This window comes from Macaca nemestrina, chromosome 7 (genome assembly GCF_043159975.1).
Source record: "Macaca nemestrina isolate mMacNem1 chromosome 7, mMacNem.hap1, whole genome shotgun sequence".
Lineage (NCBI taxonomy): Eukaryota > Metazoa > Chordata > Mammalia > Primates > Cercopithecidae > Macaca > Macaca nemestrina.
Genome location: NC_092131.1, coordinates 58,486,729 through 58,514,034, shown reverse-complemented (window position 1 = coordinate 58,514,034; position 27,306 = coordinate 58,486,729). Strand labels below are relative to the sequence as shown.

Genomic DNA, 27,306 nt, shown 5'->3' with positions numbered 1-27,306 from the left:
GCCAAAACACATCAGCTCAGATGAAGGCACTAGCTCAGGTGCCCTCGCGTTTTTGCCTTACAACTGATCCACTTAAGACACAGCCTCTGAAAACACATTGAATCTAAAAGCGAAGCCTCCTACATTCAATAAATCCTTGTTGGATTTCAGTAAGAGACTGCAGAGAAAGAAGGATTGATGCTGGATCTGTAAAGTGCCTTAGAGAAAAGACAGATCTGGCCCATTCTTTGCCCTCTTGGGTGTTCACATCCTTTCTTAGCTATCACCCAACCCAGTCAGATAAATATATCTCTTTTTATCTTCCCACATATGTCAATCCCTTTCTTTCCTGAATCATTTTTGTTGCTTTACTCTCAACCTTCCCCATTCTGTCTTTGCCTTTTCAATGCTTAACGTCAGGACCATCCACAGGGTAGAAGACAGTGGGGTATGCAGAGGAAATAGAGGGGTGGAGGCAATAGACAAATAACACTTAGTAAGACAGCAATATTCACTGAGCATTGTCTGTGCCCTGAAGGCTACAGTACCTCCAGGAGTCAGATTCGCAAAGCTGTCAACTACCTATATGGTGAATTTGAGGGCCTGAAGTAGGGTCTCCTGCTAAAAAATGGCTAGCCTAGATTCAAACACCACCTCCATCACTAACTAAATATGTACATGACCTTGAATAAGTTAGTCCTTAATCATTCCATTCTTCAGTTTCCTCCTCTAAAAAAATGAAGATGATAGTACATCTGACTTCACAGAACTGTTGTGAAAACTGAATAAAACAATACACATTAAGTGCTTAGAACAGTACCTAGCACATAGTAAGTGCTCAATAAATGTGAGATATTATCTATTATCTTTCATGATGTCTGAAATTCTACCTATTAAAGACTTAACCCTTGTAAGTGAGGGAAAGAATCTATCCTTGATGTTAGTCAAGGATATTCTATTAAATATATTCTATTATATTCTATTCATGTTCTCAAGTTAAGACACCAGTTATGCTCCTGCCTTACTCTGTTATAAATGAGATTCCAACCTGGGGCCCCTGTAACTGTCCCTGCTTTTATAATCTGCCCAATGTCCAATTCCTCTACCATAGGCTGTATGCCTTTAGTCTCCATCTGGTTACTAAAATCCAGCTTCTGAAATTCAGACCCATGGATGGAGTTCTGCCAGGTATGCAGTAGCCATACAAGAAATACTCATTGACTGACTGCCCAGCTACCTTCTACTGGTCTCCTTGATCCTGACCTAGAATGGTGCCCCATATACACGCTGCTCTGTGCTCTCTCACCTGCACTCGGCGGCTGCTTCCTTACTGCCCACATCTGAGCCCTCCTGCCACCCTCTGTGAGCAGACAGGTCCAAAACATCAGCCAAACTACCACCCTGTTTCCGTCTTTTTGGCTGATTAAACTAGATCATTAAATGTTTGGGAGCTCTTCTGTTAAACACATATTCCATAAATCTCCTGCTCTAAAACTTCACTTATCCAGGTTCAGACAACAAGGATCCACTAGGCACATTTAGCAACGTGTACCAGCTTCCTCCCTCTTCTACATTGCCCTCTGCAGCTCTCCATGGGTGTTCCAGTGAGAGCCCCCCACTTGTCGCCACTGCCCAGGATCTCTGCCAAGTGCAGGAAGAGTCAAAACCATGACAGAGGAGATAAGGCTACCAGATCAAAGGGTTCAGGACAAGAGAGGAGTGTAAATTAAGGCTGGAAAAATAGGATGCAACAAGATCAAGGAAGCAGACAAGTCTGAACAGGAGATTGGCATAAGAGTGATGTTTCAGGAGGGGTTCTGGCCCAGGTACACCATGTTGGGATGAGAAGGGTTTGGAGGTGAGAAGACCAGTGAAGGGAGCACAGACCCCTCTGAAACTCAGAAGAAAGGTAAACCTTTGGTCCAGGGGGAAAAAATAACACCGAAAATTTTGCATAATATTTCAGGGAGTTGACAGATCTTTAGAGCCCATTCCTAGGACTTTCTGGGGCATCCCTGAACTTTAGGTTAAAAATCCCTGGAGCAGAATCTTACAACCAATCAGCACCTGGCATAGGGTGGTCACCCAAATGGTAGTTGTTATGCACTGAATGCTTGTGTCCTTCCAAAATTTATTTGTTAAAGCCTACTATGGTTTGAATGTGTCTTTCCAAAATTCCCTTTGCAACTTAATCCCCAATGAGATAATATTAACAGCCGGAATCTTTAAGAAGTGATTTGGTCATGAGGGCTCCACCCTCATAAATGAGATTAGTGTCCTTATAAAAGGGCTCAAGAGAACTAGCTAGTCCCTTTTGTCTTTCTGCCATATGAGGACACAGTGGGGATGCAGTGCTTCTCTTGGAAGCAGAGAGCGAGCCTTCCCCAGACACTGAATATCCTGGCACCATGATCTTGGACTTCCCAGCCTCCAGAACTATGAGAAATAAATTTCTCTAAAAAGAAAAAGAGGGAGAGAGAGAGAAGGTCTCGCTATGTGGCCCAGGCTGGTCTTGAACTCCTGGGCTCAAGCAATCCTCCCACTACAGCTTCCCAAAGTGCTGGAATTACAGGCATGGGTCACCATGCCCAGCCACAAGAAATAAATACCTATTATTTATAAATTGCCCAGTCTAAGGTATTTTTAAAAAAAACCAGACTGAACTAAGACAAAGCCCTAACCCATAATGTGATGGTATTAGGACATAGGCCCTTAGAAGGTAATTAGTTTTAAATGAGGTCATAAGGGTGGGCTCCCATTATGGGATTAGTGCCCTTGTAAGAAGAGGAAGAGACACCAGAGCTCTTCCTGCTCTCCACCATGTGAGGATACAGCAAGAACATAGCCATCTACAAGCCGGGAAGAGGATCCTCACCAAAAAGTGAATATGCTGGCACCTTGATCTTAAACTGCTGAGCCTCTGGAAGTGTATGAAATAAATGTCTATTGTTTAAACCACCCCATCTATGGTCATTTAGGATAGCAACCTGAGCTAAAGCAGTAGTGTTTAATCCCACACACAAAAAAAAAAATCTACTTAGTCTCTGGTGAAAGAAAACAGAACTTGATAAGCATGGTAGTAAATGGTACTAATGGAATGGAAGATAGGAAGTAAACTCTAGGCCATTCAAGAAGGAGGGGGCCGGATGCAGTGGCTCACACCTGTAATCCCAGCACTTTGGGAGGCCGAGGTGGGTGGATCACCTGAGGTCGGGGGTTTGAGAACAGCCTGACCAACATGGAGATCGCTGTCTCTACTAAAACTACAAAATTAGCCGGGCATGGTGGCACATGCCTGTAATCCTAGTTACTCAGGAGGCTGAGGCAGGAGAATTGCTTGAACCCAGAAGGTAGAGGTTGCAGTGAGCCGAGATCATGCCATTGCACTCCAGCCTGGGAACAAGAGTGAAACTCTGTCTTTAAAAAAAAAAAAAAAAAAAAAAAAAAAAAAAAAAACACAGAAGGAGAGCAAAAACCAAGACTTTGAATTTTTTTAATTTGGGGATTTGGGAAATGAAAAAAATGGAAGTTTGAATATTTCTAAATAACCAGATAGATGGTGATGTATCCAAATGAGAGAGGATGCCTGTGTTTTGTTGATTTGGATTTTTTGAATTGCTTATGGAGAGGGATGTAAAGTTTGACTCACTCATCCAACAAGCTTTAATTAACTGCCTAGAATGTGCTTGGCCCTGGAAACATCAAGAAGAAAACAAGCAAATCCTTGCCCCCACAGAGCTTATATTGCTGTGGGAAAACACACAGGCAAAGAGCAATGACAATGAAGGGGTTGCTGAAGGGCAGGAGAGGTTTGTACAAAGCGTGAGGAGCAGGCTGGAAGGCACAATCTGCCTGGGAAAACCATGGTGGAAATTGAGCTTGAGCTGAAACTGAAAATAAGCTTAGAGCTTTGCCTAATGGAATGAAGAAGGTTGGTATTACAGAGCCCTAAATTTGGGCAGGAGGAACTACATGTTACACTTTTTCCCCCAGGCCCAGTAGCCCACCTTTACGTTCTTGGTCAAGTGCTGCGTATGGGAAATGGGAAGAAAGGATCCAAGAGAATGTAGAAAAATCACACTGGCAACTGAGGAGAGGATGAGAAGCAGGAAAAGATTTGAGACACTAGGGAAAAAAAGCAAAACAATGAGGTTGTATTCATGAACCTAAACTCCAAGCTGTTTCCCCCAGTGACAAGATAGAGGAAAAAGACAAAATGTGAAAATCTGGACTGGCACAGTCAGATAGACTCCAGTTGGGTTACCTCTGGGGAAATAGTAAAATCACCCTGCAGGGAGCTCAAGGAGCCTGAGTCTTTGAATTGCGTTTTAACAGCAACATAGCCAGATTTTTTTCCTCTGGTCTGCAATTGTATTGGCCTCCATGATTTCTGAATAAGTCATGCAAGGGATTTTTCCTGAAGTGGGAAGCTTTCCATGGCAGTTTCTTGAGAGCCTTGAACATGATGCTTTGGCAGGTATGTGGCTGCCCAGCAGGGAATCCTGGAGCTTTGAGCAGCTCTGGCAGTTGCAAGGAGGCAGGTCACACAGCTTCAGAAATCTTCTGAAAGAAAAAGCAGGAGAGTCTAAATTTAAAGAGGAGAAGCAACGGCTATGGAAAAGAGGAGAAAAGTACCAAAGATTTTTAGAAAACAGAATAGAAAAGATTAATTAACTTCAAGCTCAGAAAGAAGCAAAGTAAAAGGAAGAATTTAGGCCGGATACGGTGGTGTGTGCCTATAGTCACAGATACTCAGGAGACTGAGGCAAGAGGATGGCTTGAGCCCAGGAATTCAAGGCGGCCATGAGCTACAATCACACCACTGCACTCCAGCCTGGGCAACAGAACAAGACTCTACCTCTAAGAAGAAAAAAAAAAAATGGAGGAATTTAGAATGATGCCCAAATTTCCTATCCAGGGAACTTGGATTTTGATAGTGTACTTCACAGAAATAAGGACTGGTGGGAATTCCCGGAAGTTTGAGTGGGGATGGAGATCACCAGAAGGAGAGATAATGAGCTAGTTAAGTTTTAAAAGTGTTGTTTTCATGTACCTTTGGAATATGCCACCAAAAAATACATTAAATAGGCCAGACGTGGTGGCTCATGCCTATAATCCCAGCACTTTGGGAGGCCGAAGCGGCCGGATCACTTGAAGTCAGAGTTCGAGACCAGCCTGAGCAACATGGTGAAACCCTGTCTCCACTAAAAATACAAAAATTAACTGGGCATGGTGGCATGTGCCTGTAATCCCAGCTACTCAGGAGGCTGAGGCAGGAGAATCGCTTGAACCTGGGAAATGGAGGTTGCAGTGAGCTGAGATTGCACCACTGCACTCCAGCCTCGGCGACAGAGCTGACTCTGTCTCACAAAAAAAAAAAAATAAATAAAATACATTAAATACGCTAGATTAGAGTTCCAGAGACAGTAGACTAAACACAGTGACTTTGGAAGTAACTCATGTAAGTGAGTGAAGTCATGAGCAGAGATGAGACTACCCAAGAAGAAGGTAGAAAATAAGAATACAAGAAGGTTGAGAGGAAAGAGGTTGAGGAAGATTTCCCTAAGGGAAACTAATATTTAAAGACTAAACAAAGGAGATTGAGAAGGACTGAGACAACTAGATTAAACAGGAGAATAGTGCCAAGAAAATGTAGAAAAGAATTTCAAGAAAGGAGTGATCAAAAAGGTCAAATGCCCCAGAAAGTTTAAATAAAATGTCACCTGAAACGTGTCTATTGAATTTAACAACTGGAAAGTCATTGATAACCTTTCCAAGATGGGGAAGAAAATAGATTTCTGATGACTGAAGAGCAAACAAAGGTGAGGCAGTGTAGACAGCTGTGTGATGAGATTTGATTGTGAAGGGAAGAGAGCTGGAAGTGAGCAGGGGAATATCTACAAGAGGCATTGGGCCACCAGCAGATGTGTGTTTGTTGCCATTGTTTTCTATGGGGTAGATTTGAAAGTGTTTATATTTGGCAAGGAAGAAGCCATTGAACAGGAAGAGGATAAAAATACAGAAAATAGAAGGGAAATTCGATAGAGTGAGGTCATGGAAGAGACTGGAGGGTAGTACTTCAGCTCACAGATGAGCCGTGGGAAGGAGAGACTCATCCTGAAAGCATGGCAGCAGGAGGTGAAGGCTGATGCTGATGAGACAAATGTAGACATGGAGCAATTACTGTCTGTCTTTTCAGTAGGTAGGAAAATGGTAGGTAAGATTGTCCACAGAAAGTGAGGTAGCTAGAGGGGACCTGGAAGTCTGGAAAGACTTGGAGAGGTGGAAGAAAATGTTAAAGGGTTGCCAGAGTTGTACATTGCCTTGACACCGGATGCTATAAACCTTCATCTACACCAGTATATGTGTATGTTGTGTGACTGCCTCCAGCATTTCTCAGACTGTCAGGTTTTGGAGATGGAGCTCCCTAGATGTTAAGAAGATATGAATTGGAAGTTGCAGGACAGGTCTAACAGACAGACAAGGGAACAAAGGAATTAAGGATACCAGCAAGGAAGATTGAAGGATTGATGTGCCATGAAATTTCATCTGGAATGATAAAGAAATGAAACCAGGAAGGAGCTGACAAAATTGAAAGAAACATGAGGGATCAGGAAACTGCAGAGTACAAAGGGCAAAAACAAGCAGATCTTTAAAACCATCTTAAAGGACGTGTTAAGAGGTAGATCTTATGTTTTCTAATTTGGGGTACTACCAAAATGTTTTATTGTGATTATTCTATCTTGGGAAATGAGGGAATGAGAGCAAAGACCTAGTATGTTTATGAACTGCAAATACTATTTTTAAAAAGTAAAAGTCAAAAGATAACTTCAAAAAATAACCTAACAATGCATCTTAAAGAACTAGAAAAGCGGCCAGGCACGGTGGCTCATGCCTGTAATCCCAGCATTTTGAGAGGCCAAGGCGGGTGGATCAGAAGGTCAAGAGATCAAGACCATCCTGGCCAGTATAGGGAAACCCTGTCTCTACTAAAAATACAAAAATTAGCCGGGCGTAGTGGCACTCACCTGTAGTCCCAGTTACTCGAGAGGCTGAGGCAGGAGAATCACTTGAATCTGGGAGGCAGAGGTTGCAGTGAGCTGAGATCACGCCACTGCACTCCAGCCTGGTGACAGAGCAAGATTCCATCTAAAAAAAGAAAAAAAAAGAAAGAAAGAACTAGAAAGGCAAGAACAAACTGAACCCAAAATTAGAAGAAAAGAAATAATAAAGATCAGCGTAGAAATAAATGACTTTGAAATGAAGAAAACAACACTAAAGATCAATTAAACAAAAAGTTGGTTTTTTGAAAAGATAAACAAAGTTGACAAACCTTTAGCCAGACTAATAAAGAAAACAAGAAAGCAAACTCAAATAAATAAAATCAGAGATGAAAAAGGAGACATTACAAATGATGCACAGAAATTCAAAAGATTATTAGTGGCAAATATAAGCGACTATGTGCCAATAAATTGGAAAATCTAGAGGAAATGGTTAAATTTCCATACACATACAACATACCAAGATTGAACCATGAAGAAATCCAAAACCTGAATAGACCAACAACAAGTAAGAAGATCGAAGCCATAATAAAAAGTCTCCCAGTAAACAAAAGCCTGGGACCTGACTTCACTGCTGAATTCTATCAAACATTTAAAGAAAAACTAATACCAATCCTACTCAAACTATTCTAAATAATAGAGGAGGTGGGAATCCTTCCAAACTCATTCTATGAGGCCAATATTACCCTGATACAAGACAAAGATACATCAAAGAAGGAAAAGTGCAGGTCATTATCTCTAATGAATATTGATGCAAAAATCCTCAACAAAATACTTGCAAACCAAATTTAACAATACATTAAAATGATCACTCATCTCATATCCCCTGAAGGGACATGGATGGAGTTGGAGACCATTATCCTTAGCAAACTAACACAGGAACAGAAACCAAATGCCATATGTTCTCAATTGTAAGTGGGAACTAAATGGTGATAACACATGAACACATAGAGGGGAACAACACACACTGGGGCCTATTGGAGTATGGAGGATAGGAGAAGGGAGAAGATCAGGAAAAATAATTAATGGGTGCTAGACCTAATACCTGGGTAATGAAATAATCTGTACAACAAACCCCCATGATGCAAGTTTACCTATGTAACAAACCTGCACGTTTATCCCTGAACTTAAAATAAAAGTTAAAAAAAAAAGGATCCCTCATCATGACCAAGTGGGATTTATTGCAGGAATGCAAGATGGTTCAACATATGCAAATCAATCAATATCATATATCATATCAACAGAATGAAGGATAAAAACATTTAATCATTTCAACTGATGCTGAAAAAGCATTTGATAAAATTCAACATCCCTTCATGATAAAAAAAAAAAAAACCTTCCAAAAAGTATATATAGAAGGAACATACCTCCACATAATAAAAGCCACATATGACAGACCCACAGCTACTATCATATTGAATGAGGAAAAACTGAAGGCCTTTCCTGTAAGATCTGAAACACAACAAGGCTGTCTACTTTCACCAGTTATTCAACATAGTACTAGAACTCATAGCTAGAGCAATCAGACAAGAGAAGAAAAGAAATAAAGGGTATCCAAATTGGAAAGGAAAAGGTCAAATTATCCTTATTTCCAAATTATTTAATTTTTTTGTTGTTGCTGTTCAGATGGAGTTTCACTCTTGTTGCCCAGGCTGGAGTGCAATGGCGCAATCTCAGCTCACCACAACCTCTGCCTCCCAGGTTCAAGTGTTTCTCCTGCCTCAGCCTCCCGAGCAGCTGGGATTACAGATATGTGCCACCACGCCCAGCTAATTTTGCATTTTTAGTACAGATGGGGTTTCTCCATGTTGGTCAGCTGGTCTTGAACTCCCAACTCCAGGTGATCCACCCACTCAGCCTCCCAAAGTGCTGAGATTACAGGCATGAGCCACCGCTCCCAGCCTATATAACTTTATATTTGGAAAAACCTAAAGATTTTACCAAAAAACTACTAGAAGTGATAAATTCAAATTCAGTAGAGTTGCAGAATACAAGATTAACAGATAAAACTCAGTAGCATTTCTATATGCCAACAATCAAAAATCTGAAAAATCAATCAAAAAATAACCTCATTTGCAATAGCCACAAATAAAATTAAATACCTAGAAATTAACCAAAGAAGTGAAAGATCTCTACAATGAAAACTATCAAACACTGATGCAAGAAACTTTTTCACACACACACACAAAAAGATATTCCATGTTAATGGATTGGAAGAATTGATATTGTTAAAATGTCCATACTACTCAAAGCATTCTACAGTTTCAACGCAACCCCTATCAAAATACCAATGACATTCTTCACATAAATAGAAAAAACAATTCTAAAATTTATGTAGAACCACTAAAGACCCAGAAAAGCCAAAACTATCCTGAGCAAAAAGAAAAAAACCTGAGGAATCACATTACCTGACTTCAAATTATACTACAGAGCTATAGTAACCAAAACAGCATAGTACTGGCATAAAAACAGATATATAGATCATGGAACAGAATAGACAACCCAGAAACAAACCCACACACCTACAGTGAACTCATTTTTGACAAAGGTGCCAAGAACATACATTGGAGAAAATAGTCTCTTCAGTAACGGTGCTGGGAAAACTGGATATCCATATGCAGAAGAATGAAACTTGATCTCTATCAAATCAAAATGGATTAAAGGCTTAAATCTAAGACCTCAAACTATGAAATTACTACAAGAAAACATTGGGGAAAATCTCGAGGACATTAGTCTGAGAAAAATTTCCTGAGTAATACCCCACAGGCACAGGCAACCAAAGCAAAAATGGACAAATGGGATCACATCGAGTTTAAATGCTTCTGCACAGTGAAGGGAACAATCAACAAAATGGAGAGACAACCCATGGAATGGAAGAAAATATTTGCAAACTACCCATCTGACAAGGGATTAATAATCAGAATATATAGGACCTCAAATAACTCAATAGGAAAAAAAATCTAATAACCTGATTTTTTAAATGGGCAAAAGATTTGAATAGACATTTCTCAAAAGAGGATATACAAATGGCAAGCAGGCATATGAAAAGGTGCTCAACATCACCAATCATCAGAGAAATGCAAGTCAAAACTACAATGAGATATCATCTCACTGCAGTTAAAATGGCTTGTATCCAAAAGACAAGCAATAACTAACAAATGCTGAAGAGGATGTAGAGAAAAGGGAACCCTCATATGCTCTTGGTGGGAATGTAAGTTAGTACAACCATTATGGAGAACAGTATGGGGGTTTCTTGAAAAACTAAAAATAGAGCTACCATATGATCCAGCAATCCCACTGCTAGATAAACACCCAAAAGAAGGGAAATCAGTATATCAAAGAGACAGCTGCACTCGCGTGTTTGTTGCAGCACCGTCCACAATAGCCAAGATTTGGAAGTGACCTAAGTGTCCATCAATAGACAAATGGATAAAGAAAATGTGGTACTTATACACAATGGCGTACTATTCAGCCATAAAAAAGAATGAGATCTTGTTATCTGCAACAACATGGATGGAAGCAGAGGTCATTATGTTAAGTGACATAAGCCAGGCACGTAAAGACAAATATTCTATGTTGTCTCTTATTTGCGGGATGTAAAATCAAAACAATTGAACACATGGAGATAGAGAGTAGAAGGATGATTATCAGAGGCTGGGAAGTGTAGTGGGGGGCAGAGGGGAGATGGAGATGCTTAATGGGTATAAAAAACGTAGAAAGAATAAATAATACCTAGTATTTGATAACACAACAGGGTGACTATACTCAAAATACTTTAATTACACATTTTAAAATAACTGAAAGAGTATAACTGGATTTTTTGTAACACAAAGGATACACGCTTGAAGGAATGAATACCCTGTCTTCCACGATGTGATTATTATACATTGCATGCCTGTATCAAAATCTCTCATGTATTTCATAAATATACACACCTACTGTGTACCCACAAAAATTAAATATTTAAAAAAAAAAAAAAGTAACTTTCTACTCATCTAAAACCGCTAATTGCAAAAGACAGGCCAGTTACTGGCATTATTATATAAAAAAGCTGGAAGCAGTGAAGCCAATGAGAAATAAGGTCCCACTTCTGATGAAAACGGATCAATGAGAAGTAAACTCATGCTTCTAACAATAATTGAAAGCAAAAATCTATACTAAGATTGGTCAAGGACATGCCTGTGAGTTGTAGATCTAGCTTTTTAAGGCATCAAGTTGAAATGTTACTTGATTGATAATTTCCTCAGTGACAGCCAAAGCCATGGTCCAAAAGGAGTGATCTTCATTGCCCAGCCATGAGAGCAATCTACTTGGAGACGCCATTCTCCTCCCTCCCTCCACCTCCTACCTGTTCCTCTTACTGGCTGAACCCAATAGGATGCCAGAAAATGGCCATGGATGCAGTACATTCCATACAACATAGGTGTAAATATGTTTTCAAATCGGAGGTTTGCTGATATAACTGGAAAATCCAAGAAAAAATCAGATATAGTACACGTCTCCAAGTGTTTTCAAATCAGGAAATAATCACATAAAAATGTAGATTCCTGGCTTCTCCTAAAAGTCGAAAGATCCCCAGGCACAATGGCTCATGCCTGTAATCCCAGCACTTTGGAAGGCTGAGGCTGGGGATGGGGATCACTTGAGGTCAGGAGTTTGAGACAAGCCTGGTCAACATGGTGAAACCCCATCTCTACTAAAAATACAAAAATTAGATAAGCGTGGTGGCGGGCGCCTGTAGTCCCAGCTACTCAGGGGGCTGAGGCAGGATGATCACTTGAATTTCATATAATTGCCCACAGTATTCTTTATTCTTTATAAAGAGCCGAGATCACGCCACTGCACTCCAGCCTGGGTGATAGAGCTACACTCCGTCTCAAAACAAAACAAACAAAAAATTGTTTTAATCTGGCAACACCAGATCTATTTTCTGTAGGGCAGCACTCAACTGGAACTGAGTAACTGCAGCTGCTCTAGATAGCGAATGCCATCTCCAGCTTTCCCCAGGGAATACCACCTTCCCACGTGAGGCTGAGGGTGAGTTTTCACCCTTGAGTTGACAATCAGCGTCAGGCATGCAGGGTGTTTTCTTGTAAGAGAAAAGTCGTTTTCTGTATTTATGTCTCTACTAAGTGGGAAAACAAAAGATAGACCGAGAAGGCAGAATTATTCCTGAAAAATGGAAGAGAACATGTTTCTTATGAAAGGGAAGAGTATTCCTATGTTTTAATATGCACACAAAGTATTTCCTTATCAAATGAACATAAATGAAGAGATCGTCTGTCCATGGGAACAGAAAACCACATATGGCATGTTCTCACTTACAAGTGGGAGCTAAATGATGACCACACACCAACACAAAGAGGGGAACAGACACTGGGGCCTACCAGAGGGTGGAGGGTGGGAGGAGGGAGAGGATCAGAAAAAATAACTATCGGGTAACCAGGCTTAATACCTGGGTAACAAAATAATCTGTACAACAAACCCTCATGACACAAGCTTACCTATATAACAAACCTGCCCATGTACCCCTAAACCTAAAACAAAAGATTTTTTTCTTTAAAAAAAAAAAATAGGCTGGGCACAGTGACTCATGCCTGTAATCCCAGCACTTTAGAAGACTGAGGCAGGAGGATTGTTTGAGCCCAGGAGTTTGAGAACAGCCTGGGCAACAGAGCGAGATTCCATCTCCTAAAAAAAAGGGACCATTTGTCTTTTACCCATCCCTTCACTCAGTTACAGTATTTGCCTGGACTCTGCTGGCATTTCATCTTGAGATCTCAGACCAGAGCCATGCAGGTAGAAAACAGAAAAATCACCTAAATTTCATATAATTGCCCACAGTATTCTTTATTCTTTATTACTTATCGCTATACCCTGCCACTGGTGTTAAACCTCTGTATGTTTCTGAGCCCAGAAGCTACCTTCATCCTCTAAGTAACCTGGGGCATCTAGAGCTCAAAGGTTTTGAGGCATTGCCAGGTGGGGACATCCTTTAGACAGAAAAATGTTACTAAGGAAAAGGACACATAAATCAGAGATGATGGTTGAAGGCATGAGAGTCTATTAATTCACTTAAAGAATATGCAGAGGAGGCCAGGAGCGGTGGCTCATGCCTGTAATCCCAGCACTTTGGGAGGCCGAGGCAGGCGGATCACGTGAGGTCAGGAGTTCGAGACCAGCCTGGCCAACATGGTGAAATCTTGTCTCTGCTAAAAATACAAAAATTAGCCAGTGGTGATGCTGCATGCCTGTAGTCCCAGCTTCTAGGGAGGCTGCAGCAGGAGGATCGCTTGAAGCTGGGACGTGGAGGTTGCAGTGAGCCAAGATTACACCACTGTACTCCAGCCTGGGCAAGAGTGAGACCCTGTCAAAGAAGGAAAGGAAAGGAGAGGAGAGGAAAGGGGAGGAGAGGGGAGGGGAGAAGAAGAGTGCAAGAACAAAACCATAACAGGCACAAATAATTAAAAATTGAAGGCCAGTCATGGTGCTCACACCTGTAATACCAATACTTTGGGAGGCCAAGGCAGAAGGATTATTCAAGGCCAAGAGTTCAAGACCAGCCTAGGCAACATAGTGAGATGCTATCTCTACCAGATTTTTTTTTAATTAGCCAGACACAGTGGCTCACACATGTAGTCCCAGCTACTCAGAAGGCTGAGACAGGAGGCTTGCTTGAGCCCAGGAATTCAAGGAGTTCAAGATCAGCTATGATCACACCACTGCATTCCAGCCTGGGTGACAGAGTGAGACCTTATCTCTATAAAAATAATAATAAAAACAACAAATAAAATTGAAAGGAGACAATTCAAGCAGGAAGAATTTAATACAGGGAATTCATTACTTGGGTGATAGAAGAGCTGAGAAGCTAAACAGACAACGAGTTAATGCAGAGATTAGCAATACCTGGAAGTTTTGCTACTGCTGGGGCTGATAGGACACAAGACAGGGGGGTGATACCAAAGCCAGGAGCCAGGCCTGCCGGTGGAAATCGGAAAGGCAGAGACTACCTACCTTGAGTTGGAACTACAGAAAAGGGGCTGTAGAACCTAGAATCACGAAGGAGACTGAGCCACTGCCAAAGAAACCACCTGACATCCTCTGCCAGTTCCTTTCATTGTCCACACTTACTCAGAAATGTAGGTTTGATACAGAAAAAACAGGACAAGAGTAGAGAATAAGTCTAGGAGCAAATGACAAATGACTACAAATCAGGTTTTGCGGGATTTTAAAGGAATTGGGGAATAAGAAACAGAAGCAGCAGATGTAGACCACACATTTCAGCAGTTTGCGCTGTTTCAGTATTTCAGCGCAAACTTCCATTGTTTGCATTCTTCCTGTATTCTTAAGATTTTCAAGAAACTAATTTCAAAAAGCCTACTTATTAAAAAGTTCAGTTTCAAATTATGCTGCCCCAGATGAAATAGCTTTTTCCCAAGTTTCTCCTTCCTCTTTTCTGCTGAAATTTATAACCTCTTCATTAACTTATAATTCCTTTTTTTCCCAGAATATTAATGAAGATAATAAATAATTGTATGATTCTCCCCAATAACATCCTGAATTCCCACCTGGTATAAGCTCTTCTAACTATTCTTCAATCAGGAATTAAATGCAGAATACTGGGCCAAGTGTGGCGGCTCACTCCTGTAATCCCAGCACTTTGGGAGGCCAAAGAGGCCAAAGAGGGTCACTTGAGCCCAGGAGTTTGAGACCAGCCTGGGCAACATAGTGAGACCCCATCTCTACAAAAAATACAAAAATTAGCAAAGCATGGTGTCATATGCGTGTAGTCCCAGCTACTCAGGAAGTTGAGGTAGGAGGATCGCTTGAGCCCAGGAGGTTGAGGCTGCAGTGAGCTGAGATTGCACCACTACACTCCAGCCTGGGCAACAGAGCGAAACCCTGTCTTGAAAAAATTAAATAAATAAATAAATAATTTTTTTAATACCAGAATGGTGTTCTTGTTATTACTTTGTAATTACAAAACAGGAAATTTATTCACTTAAGAGAAAACCAGCCAGTGATTTAAAGTAACATATGAATAAGAGCTAAAAACACTCCCCTACTGACCAGATAAGGTTTTCCATTAAATCATGTGAATCACCTGAATACAGAAACACTATGGTTTTCAAGTTGTATGTTCCTAAATCAGGTGATTGTTATTTTATCTTATGTAATTTGGTCAGTGAAACAATCTCTAAGTGATTTATGAGAGAATGACACTACAGAGAGACAGAAGACCTGGACCTGGAATTCAAAAAAAAAAAAAAGAAAAACTTAGATCTGATCTTCAGTTTCCTTATCTTAAAAATAGGAATAATCATTGGTACCCAACTACCTCATAGAGTTTTGGAAGATCAAATAAGAGAAGTAGTTGGTTGTTCCTTATAAAATGCAATATAAAAATATAACTTGAGAGCCAGAATGTCTGGGATCCAAACTCAGTTCCGCCACTAACTTGCCATGTGGCCTCAAGCAAATTCTTCAACTTCTCTGTGCCTCAATTTCCTCGTTTGTAAAAATGGAAAAAGCAGGAAGGCCCTCACCATGATTTGTAACTAATAGGACAAGGGTGCAATAGCCCTGCTCCCTTCCTCAACAATGGGACATAGTGCAATTTACACTCAAGAGCTCCCAGTGGATCAGGCTGAGACCACACCTGAAATCCCACCTCTAAGTAGCACCTTCTTTCCTTATTCTATTTCCCTCTCTCCCTTACTAGGTTTTCCTAAAAGCATTCTCTTAATAAATCTCATGTATACAAAATGTTGTTGCAGGCTCTGCTCCTAGGCAACTCAAACTAAATCAGTACATGCTACTCTCATAGGGTTGTTCACAATACAATTAGAATACTCAGAATACCTCCTGGAACATAGTGATTGCTCAATAAGTCTGAGCAGAAAATGGTCCAGAAAGAATGTGATATGATGATTAGTCCAGAAAGAATATGATATGATGATTGTGGTGATGATGTTACAAAACCCCTAGCTTATGGTATAGCATGTAAGGTTTGGAAGTCACTACTCTATTCTAACAAGTGAAATATGAACAAAAACTGAAAAACCAAAAACTCTTCCTAGATCTGTCAGAGAAATGAGGTCATGAAGCAAACTTCTGCCCATAAAATTGAAGAGACAGACAGACAGATACAGAGAATCGCAACTTATCAGAGCAGAAACTTCCACAGGAACCAGTTCTAGGGTAGGAAAAATGAACTGCTGGAGGCTCAGTGTGGACAAACTCCCAGGGTATCCAGTCATGGGGGGTCCCCACATTTTTGTGAGTTTAACCTCCAGAACCTCTACCAAATTCTCAGAGAGAAGACTGGAGAAAAATCCCTTCTGGCTTCCAGTCAGGAAAGGGGGAAAAGAATCATTTTGAAATGCACCAGAGCATTTTGTTTTTCTTATCAAGGCCTGCCCTCAAGAGAAACTATGGTTACTAGAGCCTAAACTATTGGGGTTTATTAGACCTAACAAACCCAAAGGAAGGGAAACGCCCAACTGCAGCACTCCCTAGCCATTCTGTCCAACCTCAGAAGGGAATAAACTGAGAAGCACTTGTGAAGTTCACAGTCCAAGGGCACAGGCTCACTAAAAGCCCTAATCATAGCAAATCATACACTACAGATTGCTTCCCCTCCTCCCACACCTTACCACCACATCACTTAAGGCCTATTTACGAGAGGTTTATTTTTATCCAGTGATATGGTTTGGGTCTGTGACCCCACCCAAATCTCATGTCAAATTGTAATCCCCAGTGTTGGAGGTGTGGCATGGTGGGAGGTGATTTGATCATGGGGGTGGATTTCCCCCTTGGTGCTTTCCATGTGATAGTGAGTAGGTTCCCAGGAGATCTAGTCATTTAAAAGTGTGTGGCACCTCCATCCTGACTCTCTCAAAGGCTGCAGAAATTTGCATAAGTAAAAAGGAGCCAAGTACTAATATCCAAGACAATGGGGAAAAGTCCTTGAAAGCATTTTAGAGACCTTCTAAGCAGACCCTCCTGGAGGCCTAAGAAGGATGGTTTCATGGGCTGAGCCCAGAGCCCCGCTGCCCTGTATTGCCTCAAGACACTGCTCCTTGCATCCCGGCTGCTCCAGCCATAGCTCAAAGGGGCTCAGGTACAACTTGGGCTGCTGCAGGCCCTTTAGAGGGTGCAAGCCATAAACCTTGGCAGTTTTGATGAAGTGTTAACCCTATGGGTTTGCAGAGTGCAAGAGTTGAGGCTTAGGAGCCTCCGCCTAGATATTAGAGGATGTATGGAAAAGCCTGGATGTCCAGACAGAAGCCTGCTGCAAGGGTGGAGCCCTCATGGAAAAACCTCTTCTAGGGCAGTGCAGAGGGGAAATGTGGGGTTGGAGCCCCCACACAGAGTCCCCACTGGGGCGCTGCCTAACAGAGCTGTGAGAAGAGGGCCACCATCCTCCAAACCCCAGAATGGTAGATCCACTGGCAGCTTGCACCATGCACCTGGAAAAGCCACGGGCACTCAACACCAGCCCATGAAAGCAGCCACAGGGGTGGAGCTGCCCACAGCCTTGGGAGCCCACCTCTCACACCATTGTGTCCTGGATGTGGAACGTGGAGTCAAAGGAGATTATTTTGAAGCTTTAAAGCTTAATGACTATCCTGCTGGGTTTCAGACTTGCATGGGACCTGTATCCCCGTTTTTTGGCTGATTTATCCCTTTTGGAACAGGAGTATTTACCCAATGCCTATGCCACCACTGTATCTTGGAAGTAACTAACATTTTTTTTTATTTTACAGGCTCATAGGCAGAAGGGACGAGCCTTGTCTCAGATGATACTTTGGACTTTGGACTTTCAAGTTAATGCTGGAATGAACTAAGACTTTGGAGGACTGTTGGGAAGTCATGATAGCATTTTGCAATGTGAGAAGGACATGAGATTTGGGAGTGCCCAGGGGTGGAATGATATGGTTTGGATCTGTGTCCCTGCCCAAATCTCATATCAAATTGTAATTCCCAGTGTTGGAGGTGGGGCCTGGTGGGAGGTGATTGGATGATGGGGGTGGGTTTCCCCTTTGGTACTGTTCTTATGATAGTGAGTGAGTTCTTGTGAGATCTGGTCATTTAAAAGTGTGTGGCATCTCCTCCCCCTCTCTCTTGCTCCTGCTCTGGCCATGTGGGATGCTTAACTCCCTCTTTGCCTTCCATCATGATTGGAAGTTTTCTGAGGCCTCCCCTGAGAAGCTGATGCTGCCATGCTTCCTGTACAGCCTGTAGAACTGTAAGCCAATTAATCCTCTTTTCTTCATAAATTACCCAGTTTCAGGTATTTCTTTATAGGAATGTGAGAACAAACTAATATACCCAGTATATCATGTCAACTTTCAACAACAATAACAACAAAATGACAAGGCAAAATAAAAGACAAAAGTCAAGTTTGAAGAGACCGGAGCAAACATCAGAACCAGAGTCAGATATGGCAGAGATGTTGGAATTATCAGACTGGGAATTTAAAACAACTATGATTAATATGCTAAAGGCTGTAATGGGAAAATTAGACCACATGCAAGAACAAATGGGTAATGTAAACTGAGAAAGGAAATTCTGGGAAATAGCCAAAAATAAATGCTAAAGATCAAAGATACATTACAAAAATTAAGAATGCCTTAGACAAGCCTACTAGTAGACTGGACACAGCTGAGGAAAGAATTTCTGAGCTACAGTGTATGTCAATAGAAACTTCTGAAACTAAAGAACAAGGAGAAAAAAGATTTTAAAAAGAAAATCGAAATATCCAAAGAACTGTGGGACAACCACAAAACCCCTGACTTTCCAAAAATCTCAGATAGAGTCATAATATTTTAAAAAGACCTCAGTTTTCCTCCAGTTCAGGCTCCAGATAAATGAAAATTTTCCAACACTGAGTTAGGCCACCAGCTGCCATTAGTATGGTATTAGAGAAGAGGTGAGTTCCCAGATTAGATCTCAGTGGCATATCCCTGGGCAAAAGGGAGTAAAAAGGAAATAGAAGAAAATAGCATGGCTTCTCGACTCAAATTTTTATGAGGTCAAGAACCTTGTGAAATCCCTAAAACCTAGCAAATGTCTAGCACATAGTTGTAAAACTGTAAATAATTGTTGGGCACAGCGCTCACCTCTGTAATCCCAGCGCTTTGGGGGGCTGAGGTGGGAGGATCACTTGAGACCAGGAGTTTGAGACTAGCCTGGGCAACATGGCGAGATCCTGTCTCTACAAAAGAAAAAAAAATTGTAATTAGTAGGGCAGCATAGTGTGTGCCTGTGCTTCTTGCTACTAGGGAGGCTGAGGTGGGGGAATTGCTTGAGCCAAGGAGGTTGATAGTGCAGCAAGCCATGATCATGCCACTGCACTCCAGCTAGGTGACAGAGCAAGACCCTGTCTTAAAAAAAAAACAAAACTATACATAATTGTTTAATGTGGTCATTTTAAACATATGTCCATAAATTCTTTGATACTCCTCTCCTTAAAAGGTAGAGTTTCATTTCCCTCTGAGTGTGGACTGAACTTACTGGGTCACGTATATTGATTAGAATATGGAAGAAGTGATAGAAATGTCGCTTCTAAGATTAGGTTATCCAACTGGGATTTCCACCTGCTGTTCTCACTCTCCCTCTTTCTCCTAGATCCCTCACTATGAGGGAAGCCATGTCATAAGCAGTCCTATAAAAAGGCCCACATGGGAGTGAGCTAAAGCCTCCTGCCAACAGCCATGAGAGACCTGGGAGTGGATCCTGGAGCCCTTCAGATGATGGCAGTCCAATAGCTTAACTGCAACCTTGTGAGAGACATCAACCCAGTGTCTTGGTTCCCAACCTACAAAAACTATGAGATAATGTGTTTTTAATTAGCCGGGTGCGGTTGTGGGCGCCTGTAGTCCCAGCTACTCGGGAGGCTGAGGCAGGAGAATGGCGTGAACCCGGGAGGCGGAGCTTGCAGTGAGCGGAGATCGCACCACTGCACTCCAGCCTGGGCGACAGAGCGAGACTCCGTCTCAAAAAAAAAAAAAAAAAAAAAAAAAAAGAGATAATGTGTTTTTAATTTGTTATAAAATTTGGGGTAATCTGTTACACAGCAATAAATAACTAATAATGTGGAAAGACAATAAAATTCCAGATATCATGGTTTGATCAAAGAATAAGGGCGAAATAGCAAGACTAGGAATAAGAGGGGTTACACTGGAAATGGAGTTATCTGTGTGAATAAAGGCCGTTGGGAGAAGCAAACTGATGCTTCTCCAGATATCAGTATGCCAATATAGAAAAAGCAGAAAGAAATATGAACTATGGCAAGCTCAGTGGAAACTGGACTCTTAAATTTATTGAGGCCTCTGTTACTGTAGGGCACACTACCAATAGAAACTCGGTAACATTAAACAAATGCAAAGTGCTATCATTAAGGAGAAAGTGAGAAGAAACTTTTTTCCTTGGGGAAAGAGAGCAAAGGCAAATCATCAGACCATTAAAAAAGATCAAGAATTAATCTTTACTCTTCTGCAGCTAGAACAAGGAATACCAGATAATACAAACTCTTTGTATTCAGAGTCACTTTTTCTGGTCACCTGAATATAAATTAATAAAGTGTTTGTATAAATTCAATCTTAACTGGATAAATTTCAATAAACTTTCCATTATTATATATTAATAGAGTCCCCAGAAATTTTCCACCACGTTCAACTTTTCCTAGGCAGCTCTTACAGCTTCTTTCCCAAAGTTTGAATTACTATGTTTCCTCCTGGCATTATGATGGGGGTGAAGTCCAGCAGAGCTAAGACTTGAGTTCTGGTGCCAGCTCTATCTAACCAGTCATAGGACCTCAAATAGGACCTTTCCTTTCTGAAACCTACCTCCTTATATGTCAAACAGAGTTGATAATGCCATACTTCACAGCACTGATGTCAGAATAAATAATAGATGAAAAAGCACTTGGGAAACTATAAAGTGCAGTGCAAATTGGAAAGGTGAATTCCTTTTAGTGGCCATATTTTTCAAAGAAGGCCGCCTCTCAGCTACTGTCCTTTCCCCCATCATTTTAGATCTTTTATTAATAGAAAATGTTCTCTCCAGTATCCACTCTCCCTTTGATTATAACAATAACAATGTATCTGTGCTTTCACCCACCCGCCCGCCCACCTCCTTTCCTCTCCTGTTGTTCACATTATTATTTCTGCCTTCTCAGAGCCTGCTCTCCATTTCCTTTTACTCTCTCTGCCTTCCTCCATATGGGAGACATTTCTCCCCAGTAAATGCTTCAGGCCTACTCTTGAAAAAACCATGGTGGAGTCATTCTGTTATCTCTTTTCAGAGAGCTACCTGCCCAGTGAGGGTTTGTGCCACAAGCCTAAACATCAGGTCTGAATTACCTGGGCCAGTGCGGTCCAGTACTGCCTGTAGACCAGGGATACTTACATTCTGACCAACACTTTCTCGCTTTCCTAAGGCACCAAATTCTCCAGTGTTTTAAATTCCAGGAGATCTTATCCCCTACCAAGCTGGCCTACACCACTTTCCCACAGGGAGACAGTTGGTGATTAAGAACACGGGCTTCAGGTCAGGCCGACGAAGGCAGATAACAAGGTCAGGAGTGTGAGACCAGCCTGGCCAACATGGTGAAACCCTGTTACCACTAAAAATACAAAAATTAGCTGGGTGTGGTAGTGCACACCTGTAATCCCAGCTACTCAGGAGGCTGAGGTAGGAGAATCACTTAAACCCGGGAGGTGGAGGTTGCAATGAGCCAAGATCACGCCATTGCACTCCAGCCTGGGCAATAGACTGAGACTCCATCGAAAGGAAGAAAGAAAGAGAAGAAGGGGTTGAGAATAGAATGAGTCACCCTGGGCAAATGACCTAAACTTTCTGGGCTCCGGTTGTTTCATGAGGATAACGTCTGCCTCCCAAGGTCACAGGTATGTGTCAGATAGGACCACATACATAGAGTGCCAAAAAATGTACCAGGAACAGGAAATGGCTCCATAAATGTTAACTAATCAGTGATCATTACTGTTCACAAGGTTTCAGTTCTTCTCTCAAGCTATCCTGCACTCCTGCTGCCGCATTCCCTTCCTCTCTTTCAAAGTTCTCACTCGCTGTCTTCCTGCTGATGCTAACAAGCCCATCAGGGCCCACCCCCTCTGCAAAGCTATTCTTGCCACACCCTCCTACAATGAGGTCTTCTTCATTAGAACTTCATAGGCCTTGTCTTAACCATTCATTTACTTGTCATGTTCTTCCTGGTGCTGTTCATTACCTTTCTACACGTGATGCCATTTAGCCTGAGCAGTCTTTATTTGCTGATTTTGTGACTTATTATAAGTACTTTACCAAAAAGTACTTTACCTTTATATAGGCCCAGTCATGTGGATGCTGAATTTTGAAACAATATAAGGATACGCCAGTGAGTAACACTGAACAGATCGGTGTTGGCCACATTTAGGGTCCAGCAGTGGGCCAGGCTTTCCTTGGAGCTCCCTTTGTATTTTCTAGAGATGGTCCAACTAATAAGAGGATACAGCTCCAACAATGCTTTGTCAGTAAAATTATCAGAAATGGAAATAACAAAAGAGATATAGACTTGTGTTCCCGAGTGGTAGTGAGAAGATTCTACGGTTAAAAGGTAATCAGATAAAAGTCATTAGATTCTAATTACAGTCATCTGGCTGGAAATTGCAAAAATGTACACCTGGAAGTCTTGATCTTTAAAACAGATAAAACTTGGGGCAAGGTTAGTAAAGTTGAAAAGGAGGGCCAGCAATAGACAGCAAGGAGGGGCAGTCAGGAGAGAGAGATGTCCCACCACATCATAGGTGCCAGGGCAGGGCTTCCCAGGACCCAGGAATAGATTTCAGCAGCCCCTACAAACTTGAGGATGCCTTCTGGAAGAACCACATATTCCTTTGCCCCTCCTCCTGGCCCTATCCAAAAAGACTAAATCAGGGCTATTCTCAAGGCCAATATTAAAGGAGGCCTAGGATGATTTCAAGGATCCCTACCCAAAGAAATGTCTCTCCACCAACTTGCTGATTCTTAAAAAACCTTTTCTCCTGCAATTAGAGACTGAGGTTTAAAAGGTAAATGCAGTTCACACATTGACTGAACAATCAACAAATGCACATAGTGCTAAGTCATCCTTTCTGGGTTTTATTTGGGTATGAGGGAATCAAAAACACCAGTGAAGGATGAGACTCCAAAGTGAGTCAACCAACTGTGAACTTCAAAGCCAAAGAGAACTTGTGTTCCAGGATAGCTTTCTCCAGCTGTGCTGGTATGCACAAAGGCAGCTCTGCTACTTAGGACACTTTGTGACTCTAGAAAGGTGTAGACTTGAACTGCAAGCAATTCTAAACCCTCCAAGAAGTGAAACATCTTAAGGCTAGACAAGGTAGAAAAAGGTGACCACTAGCAAACCACGTGGGCCTGCCCTGGAACTGTGCCACAAAGTACAGTAGTTAGTAGTCAGAATAATTGTTGAAGAGATTTTCTCCACACATCTCAATTAGGATTGAAGGGGGTTGATATGGACTGAACTGTGCTCCCCGTCCACCATCCCTATATTAAAGCCCTAACACCCTGTGTGACTGTTTTTGGAGATAGGGCTTTTAAGGAGGTAATTAAGATTAAATAAGGCTGTAAGGAAAGAGCCTTAATTCAATAGAACTGTGTCCTTATTTAAAAAAAAAAAAAAAAAAAAAAGAAGGGGCCAGGTGCAGTGGCTCATACCTGTAATCCCAGCACGTTGGGAGGCCGAGACAGGAGGATCACGAGGTCAGGAGATTGAGACCATCCTGGCTAACATGGTGAAACCCCATCTCTACTAAAAATACAAAAAATTAGCCGGGCATGGTGGCAGGTGCCTGTAGTCCCAGCTACTTGGGAGGCTGAGGCAGGAGAATGGCATGAACCTGAGAAGCAGAGCTTGCAGTGAGCCAAGATCGCGCTGCTGCACTCCAGCCTGGGCGTCAGAGCGAGACTCCGTCTCAAAAAAAAGAAAGAAAGAGAAGGTCAGGCATGGTGGCTCATGCCTGTAATCTCAGCACTCTGGAAGGCTAAAGCAGGCAGATCACCTGAGGTCAGGAGTTCAAGACCAGCCTGGCCAACATGGTGAAAAGCCATCTCTACTAAAAACACAAAAATTAGTCAGGCGTGGTGGCACATGCCTGTAGCCCCAGCTACTCAGGAGGCTGAGGCATAAGAATAGCTTGAGCCCGAGAGGCATAGGTTGCAGTGAACCGAGATCACACCACTGTACTTCTGCCTAGGTGACAGAGCGAGACTCTGTCTCAAAAAAAAAAAAAAAAAGTAAAGGAAGAGACACTAGAAATACATGTACACAAAGGCAATGTGAGGACACAATGAGAAGGCAGCCATCTGCAAGCCAGGAAGAGAAATCTCACCAGAAACCAACTCGGCCAGCACATTGATATTAGACTGGTAGCCTCCAGAACTATGAGAAAATAAACTTCTTTTTTTTTTTTTTTTTTTTTTTGAGACGGAGTCTTGCTCTGTCGCCCAGGCTGGGGTGCAGTGGCCAGATCTCAGCTCACTGCAAGCTCCGCCTCCCGGGTTCCCGCCATTCTCCTGCCTCAGCCTCCTGAGTAGCTGGGACTACAGGCGCCCGCCACCTCGCCCGGCTAGTTTTTTGTACTTTTTAGTAGAGACGGGGTTTCACCGTGTTAGCCAGGATGGTCTTGATCTCCTGACCTCGTGATCCGCCCGTCTCGGCCTCCCAAAGTGCTGGGATTACAGGCTTGAGCCACCGCGCCCGGCCGAGAAAATAAACTTCTATTGTTTAAGCTATTCTGTCTGTGGTATTCTGTTATGGCAGCCTGAGCTGAAAAATACAGGGGTCTAATTTATAACTGTCCAACACACACAGCGAGAGAGAGAGAGAAATACTTACCAGCAGAGAAGGCAATAGAGAACTAGGGCTGGCCCCTGCAGAATTCTTTCAGTGGGCTCCAGGGTATGGGGTGCAATGTCCGTGAATACTCCCTGATATTGTTTGGCTGTGTCCCCACCCAAATCTCATCTTGAATTCCCACGTGTTGTGGGAGGGACCCAGTGAAAGGCAATTGAATCATGGAGGCAGGTCTTTCTCAAGCTATTCTTGTGATAGTCTCACAAAATCTGATGGTTATTATAAGGGGGATTTTTCCTGCACAAGCTCTCTTTTTGCCTGCTGCCATCCACGTAAGGCATGACTTGCTGCTCCTTGACTTCCATAATGATCATGAAGCTTCCCCAGCCATGTGGAACTGTAAATCCAATAAACCTCTTTCTTTTGTAAATTGCCCAGTCTCAGGTATGTCTTTATCAGCAGCATGAAAACAGACTAATACACTATCACATTAATAATTTTTACCCCATCCCAACATAGTTATTATAATAGAAAGAAGTTTTTTCATAGGGTATTAGTACATACAAGTCAACAAACACTTATGAGGCACCTACTGTGCCAAGCAATAAGACAGGGAGTACAAAGATCACGATATCTGCTTTCAAGGACCTTATAGCAGGCTCATCAAGATCCTGGACTGAGCCACACTCTGCCCACTCCTCCAGACAGTTTATACTGTGCACCTAAACCATAAGTATTCTCTAATCCTACAGACCCCCGGCTCTCTGGATGGTTTGCTAGTGGACACCTTTTTCTACCTGGTCATGCCTTAAGAGGTTTTACCTCTTGGAGGGTTTAGAATTGCTTGCATTTCAAAAAGAACCCAGGGTTCTTCATTTGCAGTTTTTCTCGGTTTTGGAAAGCAGAATGGTGGCTGGGAAGAGCTCTGGACATGGAGTTGGGTCTGGATGAGTTCCAGGCTCCCACTTCAAGCCGATGACCTGTCTGACCTAGTCTCCACCATAGGTAAATGAAGACAATAATACTTACCTGATAAAATTATGTGAGGATTTAAAGAAATGTGTATACTTAAGTGCAAAGTTATATAAACAAAATGCAGTAGTACTGATAACTAACATGTACAGACTGTTCTCTACACACCAGGAACTGTGGTTCTTAGAGATAGAGAAAAAAAAATAAGTGTTTTTCCTTCTCTCTCAGACTCAACAAAACACTCTGACACCAGGTATGTGGGAATTTCTTCCCACACATCAAGCAATCAGTGTTCCAGCAGACACCAAATAGATGCCCTCTAATTCAATTCAACACTGATGTTATCAACCTGGAGATAGCATCAGGCCTCACAGGTTAAGGGCTCGTCCCACAAGACTGCCTCCCACTTCAGATGCCAATTGCAGGCCCCAGGTTGTGACCTGTGCTTCTGCCCAGAAGGCTGTAAGTCAGGGTTCCCATGACTTCCTCCCAGGGCTTGATTAATTTGCTAGAGCAGCTTACAGAACTCAAAGAAACACCTTACTTACATTTACCCACTTATTATGAAGGATATTCAAAGGATACAGATTGACAGCTGGATGGAAGAGATGAATAGGGCAAGGTACTGGGGAGGGGCGTAGAGCTTTCATACCCTCTTGGGAGAACCAGGCTTCAGGCAGCTCCACATGTTCAGCTCCCCAAGCTCAGTCATTCTGGGTTTTTATGAAGGCTTCACTGCATAGGCATGATTGATTGAATCATTGACCAGTGAAGATCAACCTAACCTTCAGCTTCTTTCCCCTATTCAAAAGTTGAGGGGTGAGGTTGAAAGTCCCAAGACTCTAATCACATGGTTGGTATCCTTGGCAACCAGCACCCCCACTCCTAAGGCTATCTGAGAGCCCCGGCCACCAGTCATCTCAATAGCATACAAAAAGACACTTACCACTTAAGAAATTTCAAGGGATTTGGGAGCTGTGTGCCGGAAACAAATGGCAGAGACTAAATATATATTTCTTATTATATTACAACATAACGGTGGTCAGTCTTCATAATAACCATGACAAGTCTATGACATGGTACTATTATGACCCTCATTTTTACTAATAAAAAAAAGCAGTGCTTTAAGAAGTTACACAACCTGGCCAAGGTCACAGGACTGAGAATTTGAAGCTTGGTAGTTCAACTCCTGATCTCTAGGTACCTATTAACTTATTATATTTTCCCCCTGGTTGCATAACCTTTTCATCAATTATCTTAGGTACTTTCTAGTCATCTGGATTTATCCCTGATCATCATAATGTAAAGGATTGATACATACTTTACAGATGAGAGCCACAAAGAAAAGAAAGAAATATAATAGGTAGAAACTTAAGTAACAGGCTAATCATTAGAAAGACTTAAGAGAGACTACTCACTCAGGCTGCTGCC

The 27,306-nt window shown here is 42.0% G+C and overlaps 1 long non-coding RNA gene across 3 annotated transcripts; it reads right to left on the bottom strand.

The window, feature by feature from the left end:
• Positions 1 to 3,453: 3,453 nt before the first annotated feature.
• Positions 3,454 to 26,861, bottom strand: LOC139364295 (uncharacterized). 3 transcript variants are annotated; one of them, XR_011625901.1, is made up of 3 exons: positions 26,822 to 26,861; positions 7,008 to 7,128; positions 3,454 to 4,542 (listed from the first exon to the last, which is right to left on the bottom strand). It is a non-coding gene; the product is annotated as an uncharacterized lncRNA (long non-coding RNA). The 3 variants fall into 3 exon arrangements; XR_011625902.1 differs by lacking the exon at positions 26,822 to 26,861 and adding an exon at positions 26,528 to 26,752; XR_011625903.1 differs by lacking the exon at positions 26,822 to 26,861 and adding an exon at positions 19,166 to 20,062.
• Between the last annotated feature and the right edge of the window lie 445 nt (positions 26,862 to 27,306).